The following is a 7,617-nucleotide window of genomic DNA, read 5'->3' as shown; positions in this document are numbered from 1 at the left end:
ATTCTCTGACAAAGCCTTCCAAACAAGGAAAATCACAGGTACCATGGCAGGAACATGATGTGTGAGAGACACTGATCATGCTGTGAGATGGAGAACATAGACTTAGAGGTGTAGTGGACTGCGTGCTCGCAAAGGAGACTTTCCCGATAAGCCCTGTTCTTGCAGACAAAGCAGGACAAGGTCCTTCTCTGCAAACAGGAAGGGCAAAGGAGCCAGCAGTAAACAGTGGGCTCTGGGAACTGGTCAATGTTTACTGATCTTGGGAGTCAAGGAAAGGTCAGAGAAGCAACACATGCCCCATGACTTGGTAACATTCCACAAACGGCTGGATAAAATAAAGCAGAGTGTGCCGTTTGGCGCGGCCGCCATGTATGTCTTGTCCTGTGTTGTCTTGTGTGTTCATTCCTTTGTTTAGGAAACACGCGGACTCCAACAACTGGCGCAGCCAGCAGGGTCCGTGGCTCCACGACAGCAAGGAACCGGAGGGGGAACACCCCGGGCAGGCGCGGGGAGACCGCCGGCAGGTAAATAAACAAGAAGGGGGACCCACGGGATAATTATGGGGAATTCCACCTCTCTGGCCTCAGAATATTTACGGCTGTTTCAAGGACTGTTGCTGTCTATAGGAGTAGAAGTTAAAAAAAAAAAAAAAAAAAGACTTTAAAGTGATTATTTGCCCATGTTGAACAACATTGTTACTGGTTTCAGTATCAGACTAAAGTGCAGCTGAATGGGAGAGAATGGTTACAGGTAGTAAAACTCTGTGTAGAGCTCACCAGTTAGGGGATACTATGCCTCTAAATTTGTGGACCTTGTGTAACTCTATCACTCAGGCATTAGAGTTACTTGACACTGATTCAGAGCATGGTGATGTAGCCACAGGAGGAAAGGTATCTGAGGATTTGGGAAAAAATGAATCTGAAATGGAGCCCATTTATGCCAGGGTAACAGAGGATAGGGGGATAACAAAAGGGGGAAAAATAGGAAGAGCCGACTCTTCCTTCTTCTAAGGGGAATTCTGACATACAGCGTATTATGGGAATGCTTCAACAAATATTACAGATACATTCTTCTAATTCACCTTTGCAAGCTTTCCCTGTTTCTTTTCCTTCTGCCCCGTTAGAAGGGGATTTTTCAGTGCCTCCAACCCCCCAGCTTCCTTACCTTTATCTGGCAAAGTTTTCTCAGTGCCTTTCCCGCTATTGGGGAGGGAGAAAAAAAATAAAAAAGATAAGAGAATTTGAGGAGCTGGATTTGTTTCCAATTATTCGTGCTCCTTTTGCTCCTAATGCTCAGTTTCCAAATTGTGGCAATGATGTCCAATTTACTGCCTTACAATTTAAATTTTTAAAAGAAATGAAAGCCGCCATTTCTAACTATGGACCTCAATCTCCTTTTGTCCTTGGTCTTCTTGATGCTTTTTCATCAGAAAATTTGATGATTCCTATAGACTGGCAGACTTTGGGGAGGGCTGTTCTTGATCGTTCTCAGTGGTTACAATTGCACAGCTGGTGGATGGACAAGGCACATGTGCAGGCTAGAAAAAATACTACGTGTGATTCCCCAGGACCCACTAAGGAACAACTCACGGGCACGGGCCAATATACTACTTTTAATGCTCAGGCTGGCCTAGATGATGTTGCCCTTATTCAAATCAAGACTTTGTTTTTAAGGGCCTGAAATAAGGTAGAGATAGCAGGAAAATCTTCCCTCTCCTTTGTGAAGATTTTACAGGGTGCAAATGAACCATATCCAAATTTTGTAGCCCATCTTCAAGATGCTGTCTTAAAAACTGGGGGTGTTGGCCCTACTTCAAAAATTTTGTTACAAACATTGCCTTTTGAAAATGCTAATGCTAACTGTCAAAAATTGTTGAGACTATTAAAGGCCATTGGGGCCAATTTAGATAAATATATTAAAGCTTGTGCTGGTGTTGTAGGGGCTATTTATAATGCTCAGTTATTTGCTGGAGCCGTATCTAAAGCCTTAAAAGAAAATAACAAACAAGGTATTTGCTTTCAATGTGGTAAACCTGGACATTTCAAAAAAAAAAGTCATAAAAAATTAAACACTTTTATCACTCAAGGCAGAAAGCTGCCTTCAGAGGTGTGCAAACATTGTGGCAAAGGTCAACATTAAACAAATAAATGTCATTCCAAAACTAATAAAAGTGTAAATTTACTGTCTCCTCTCCCGGAAAACAGGAGCCGGGACCCACAGGCTTGGGACCCCAACAATTATAACGCAAGCCTACCACAATACCCAGTGAACAATGGCCTACAACATCAAGAAATAAATTCAAGTTCTCCTTAAGGATACCACCCCTTACCCCAGTTTCTCAGCTTTATGCAGCAACTAAGCAGAGTGCCACTACTAACTTAGCTATTACTCAGCCTTATACCTTGCTCCTAATGGAAGAGTATATAAATTAGCTACTGGAGTGTGTGGCCCTTTGCCAAAAGGACATGTAGGACTTTTGTTAAGTCAAAGCAGCAGTACTATACGGGGGTTAATGGTAATTCCAAAAATTATTGATCCTGATTTTACTAATAAAATTCTTATTATGGTACAAGTCTCACAATTTATGTGCCTAGAGGCAGGGGAGCGTATTACACAATTACTTTTATTGCCTTTTTTTCTGTTCCTATCTAAAGAGGTATCTCGACAGGGAGGGTTTGGTAGCACAGAAAAAACTGTTTTTTAGGAAAATTTAGTTTCTGATCAAAAGCCCTTATGTTCATTGCACATTAATGAAATAGTTTTTGAGGGGTTAATTGACACAGGGGTGGATGTGTCTATCATTTGTTTATATCAGTGGCCTATACAAAAAAAAAAAATGTTTCAGTTACACTCACTGGCTTGGGTGCTGCTTCCATGGTTTATCAAAGTGTAGAACCTTTAACCTGTGTCGGTCCTAAAGGTCAACAAGGTCAAGTTTTTTTTATATTGTTCCTATCAATGTTAATCTTTGGGGATGGGATCTTTTACAACAATTTAGTGCTTTTTTAAACATTCCTCATATTTCTTCAGCTGCCAAAAATATGATGTTCAAAATGGGCTATAATCCTTTAAACTCATAGCCACTGTTCACCAGCCTCAAGCTGTGCAATTAAAGTGGAAAACTACCACTCCTGTTTGGGTGAAACAGTGGCCATTATCTAAAGAAAAACTTGGGGCTTTAAAAAAGTTAGTCAAAAAACAATTGGCCAAGGAGCATATAAAGCCAAGTACTTCTACATGGAATTCCCCCGTCTTTGTCATGTAAAAAAAAAAAAAAAAAAAAAAAAAAAAGGTAAAAAATGGCATTTATTAACTGATCTTAAAACTATAAATGTTTACATTCAACCTATGAGGAGTTTACAGCCTGGTCTTCCTAATCCCACCCTTATCCCACAAAGTTAAAAATTAATGATTATAGATCTCAAAGATTGTTTCTTCTCTATTCCATTACAACCTCAAAATTATAAAAAGTTTGCCTTTACTATTCCTAAATATAATAATGGGCAGCCCACTCAAAAATATCAATGAAAGGTTCTTCCCCAGGGTATGCTTAATAGCCCTACTTTATGTCAAAAATTCATACATAGGACTTTAAAAAATCAGTTTCCAACTGTGTTAATTTATCATTATATGGATAATATTTTATTGGCTACCCCAATGTAACCCTCCAAAATCAAGTTTTTGAGGTTTTACAACAACAGTTAATTCATTATAATTTACAAATATCTCCTAAGAAGGTACAAACTCAGTTCCCCATTCAATATTTGGGGTATCTATTGGCTAAAACACAAATCCACACACAAAAGGTTCAAATTAAAAAAGATCAACTTATGACCCTTAATGACTTTCAAAAATTGTTGGGGGATATTAATTGGCTTCGTCCCATCTTAGGTATTCCTATTTATAAATTACAACATTTGTTTACTACCTTGGAAGGAAATTCGTATTTAAACAGTTCTCGACAATTATCCCCTACTACAAAAGAGAAATTGTCTTTTGTAAAAAATAAAATTAGTAAAACCCACCTTAATTATATTATATCCGATCTTCCACTCTCTTTATGTCTTTTTCATACTCCTCATTCACCGACAGCCATTAACATCAAAATAATAACATTCTAAAGTGGCTATTTTTAACTAATAAAGCCATTAAAAAATTTACCCTTATATTAATAAATTAAATTAATTATTAAAGGACAACATAAAACTCATCAATTACTTAAAATTAACCCTATAAAAATTATTACCTGCTTATCTAATCAATACTTTAAATCTCTACTAAAAACTCATAAAAGATAACAAGTGACTTACACTAAGTATACTGGTTCCTTTTCTCAACACTATTCCAGTCATAAATTATTTACTTTTCTACAACAATATTCTTTCCTGCCCTATAATCCTATTTCTTATACTCCGGTTAAAGGTCCCACCTTTTTTACTAATACTTCTAACAATAAAAAAGCTAGATACTGGACATCAAATAATTCAAAAATTTCTCACTATCCATTTAAATCTGTACAACAGAAAAAACTTTTTACCATTCTTATGGTACTACAAGATTGGCCTCAAACCCCTTGTAATATAGTTAGTAATTCCCAATATACTATATATATGACTAAGTATATTTCTCAAACTTCTTTACCATTACTCCCAAAAACCCCTTTACAAAAACTATTTTCCTTATTGTTTTTGACTCTTACTTCCCATACAACCCCTCTTTTTATTACTCATATTCATTCACATTCAGCTTTACCAGGACCTTTTACTTTTGGTAATAGCCAAATTGATTCTTTACTTGTTGGCAATGTCCAACAGGCTCAGGATAAACATCAATTACATCATACTAACAGTTTAAAATTACAACAAAAATTTTCTATAACACGCCGTCAAGCCCAAACTATTGTCAAAGCCTGTCCATCTTGTGCTCTTATTATTACACCCTTTTTAAGTCCAAGTATAAATCCCTGAGACACTCAACAAAATCATATTTGGCAAATAAATATAACTTACATTTCTTCTTTTGGTTGTTTAAAATGTGTTCATCATATAATTAATACTTGGTCACACTTCCAATGGGTTACACAATTACCCTCTAAAAAAGTTAATTCTGTTATTATTCATTTACTTACTTACTTTACAGTTATAGGAGTTCCTACTAAATTAAAAACTGACAATCCTCCTACTTGTTACTCTCACAAATTGACTGCCTTCCTCTCTTCATACCACATTCGTCATTCCACTGGTATTCCATTTAACAGTCAAGGTCAATTATTTAAAAAGCTAATACTACCTTAAAATTACAACTTTTAAAACAAACAGGGGGAAATGGATGAGATTCCCCAAAACATCAAATTCTGAAAGCTCTTTTTACTTTAAATTTTCTTAACTATTGGCGCCAATTACAGCAATCTGCAGCAGTGAAACATTTTCAACAACCACTAGAAAAGCCACAAGCTAACAATTTGTGGGTGTACTATCCTTCATTACAAGGCCAATACTTAAAAGGAAAAGTTTTACAATGGGGTCGAGGTTATGCTCTCGTTCGTACAGGTGCCAGAGATGAGTGGTTCCCATCCCGACGGTTGAAGCAGTGCCATGGCGAAGAGGAGCTGGCCAGAGGACTTCCTGGTGGCATTTCAAAAATTAAATCTGAGTACTCAGAAAACTTTCACCTTCAAAACTCGACGAGTGGAACCCCCAACATGGGGTCAGCTGAAAAAGCTTACTCAAGAAGCTGAAGGGGTTGTTCAACAAGCTAGACAGCCCAAAACCTCACTGACCTTATTTTTGGCTATGCTAGCTGTAATAAATTGCCAGATAACAGCTGGAGAATTCACATATTGGGCTTATATTCCCTTTCCACTCTTATATCAAGGTGTGGCCTGGGAAGACAAAGAAGTTTTAGTATTTACTAATGATACTGCTTGGATGCCATCACCTTTTTAAAATCAGGATCCTGAGTTAGACACGGGTATAATAAACAGTTCATATCAATTTGGGGTGAAAGGGTTACCTATATGTCTTGGGAACAGTCCACATTGTTTACATACTTCTCATGAGGCTTGGGCTGTGTGCTATAATCATAGTCACATTACTGCCTTTACTATAATTGTTGTTACTCAGAGTTTTAAATATAATCATACTGCTCTGCTTAACAAAACCTTGCCTACTACATTATCCTTATGTCCTATTCCTGACGTGTCCGGAGGTGTTTCCCAATTAAAGTGGACTAGATGTAAAAGAAGTAGACCACAATTATTAGAGGTAAAAGGTAGGAATTACAGATACCTTGTCACTGACTGAAGTGTGCATGGAGATTTTCAGACTAAGTTTAGCCACATTAGCCTATGATGACATAGAAATAATCACAGCATTTATGTTGATGGTAATGAAACTATTATTTGGCATGATGGTGGCTTGTCGCCCCCTATGCCACATTTGGCCAACACCTCACAAATACAAAGTCATATATAAAAGTTACTAGCTACTGACAAACCAATGTCTACTTTTACGGGAAACATGTCTTTAAATACCACTAATCTTTCTAATCCTTTCCATATATCTTTACATCGAAACAGATCTAGATATGTCATTGCTTGTGTTAAAAAACCTTACTTGTTGTTAATGAGAATCTTTAAATGGGATAATAATACAGGAGTAGTTAACTGTACGGGCAATTGTACATTTTTAAGCTGTATAAATGCTACTTTGTGACATAATAATTGGAATGAGACTTACTCCAATATATATATTTTAAAAACTAGAAAAAAAAAAAAAACCTGGTTACCTGTAAACTTGACACGCACCTGAAGTAAATCTACTGGGGTTACTCAAATTTACAAAGTAATGCAAGATCTTGTCCACCACAGCCGAAGAGTGGCTGGGATCATCGTAACAGCAGTAGTGGGACTTCTGGCCATTGCTTCCACCACCGCTGTTGCTGGACTGGCGTTACATCAGAGTATCCAAAATGCAAAGTTCGTGCAACAATGGCATGAACAATCTCACTTGTTGTGGCAACAAAAACGAGACATCGATGCTCATTTGACTGAACGAGTAAATAACTTAGAACAAGTGGTTTTTTAAATAGGGGATCAGCTGACAGTGTTAAATACTCGAGCCTTGTTAAAATGTGACTGGAATACTACTTAATTTTGTATTATCCCTGTTCCTTTTAACAACACTGTACATAATTGGACAAAGACAAAAAGGCTTTTAATTGGCCATAATAATCTTTCCCTAAAAATACAAAAACTAACACACAATATTTCTAAAACGTTTTGTAATCAGTTACCATTACTGTCTGGCACAGATTTAACGACTGGTATTGCACAAAGTTTAAAATCTTTAAACCCTATAAGTCCTATAAAAACTTTACTGACTTCTGTTTCTAGTTATGTATTGATTGTTGTTTTTGCCTTTGTCATTTTCACAGTCTGCTGGAAACGGTGCCAAAGGGCAAACACCGAATCCCAGTGAGCCCAACATGTGATAATGGTTTTAAAAGAAATTCAAACCTGTAAATAAAGAAGGGGGAGATGTATAGGACTGCTTGCTCGCAAACGAGACGTTCTCGATAAGCCCTGCTCTTGCAGACAAAGCAGGACGGTCCTTCTCT

The 7,617-nt window shown here is 37.1% G+C and overlaps 1 long non-coding RNA gene across 1 annotated transcript; it reads left to right on the top strand.

The window, feature by feature from the left end:
* Window positions 1-357: 357 nt before the first annotated feature.
* LOC115893148 lies at window positions 358-7,384 on the top strand. The gene is made up of 2 exons (XR_004053087.1): window positions 358-524; window positions 5,550-7,384. It is a non-coding gene; the product is annotated as an uncharacterized LOC115893148 (long non-coding RNA).
* Window positions 7,385-7,617: the final 233 nt, after the last annotated feature.

Source organism: Rhinopithecus roxellana, chromosome 14 (genome assembly GCF_007565055.1).
Source record: "Rhinopithecus roxellana isolate Shanxi Qingling chromosome 14, ASM756505v1, whole genome shotgun sequence".
NCBI lineage: Eukaryota > Metazoa > Chordata > Mammalia > Primates > Cercopithecidae > Rhinopithecus > Rhinopithecus roxellana.
This window is presented reverse-complemented; position numbering and strand designations above follow the sequence as displayed.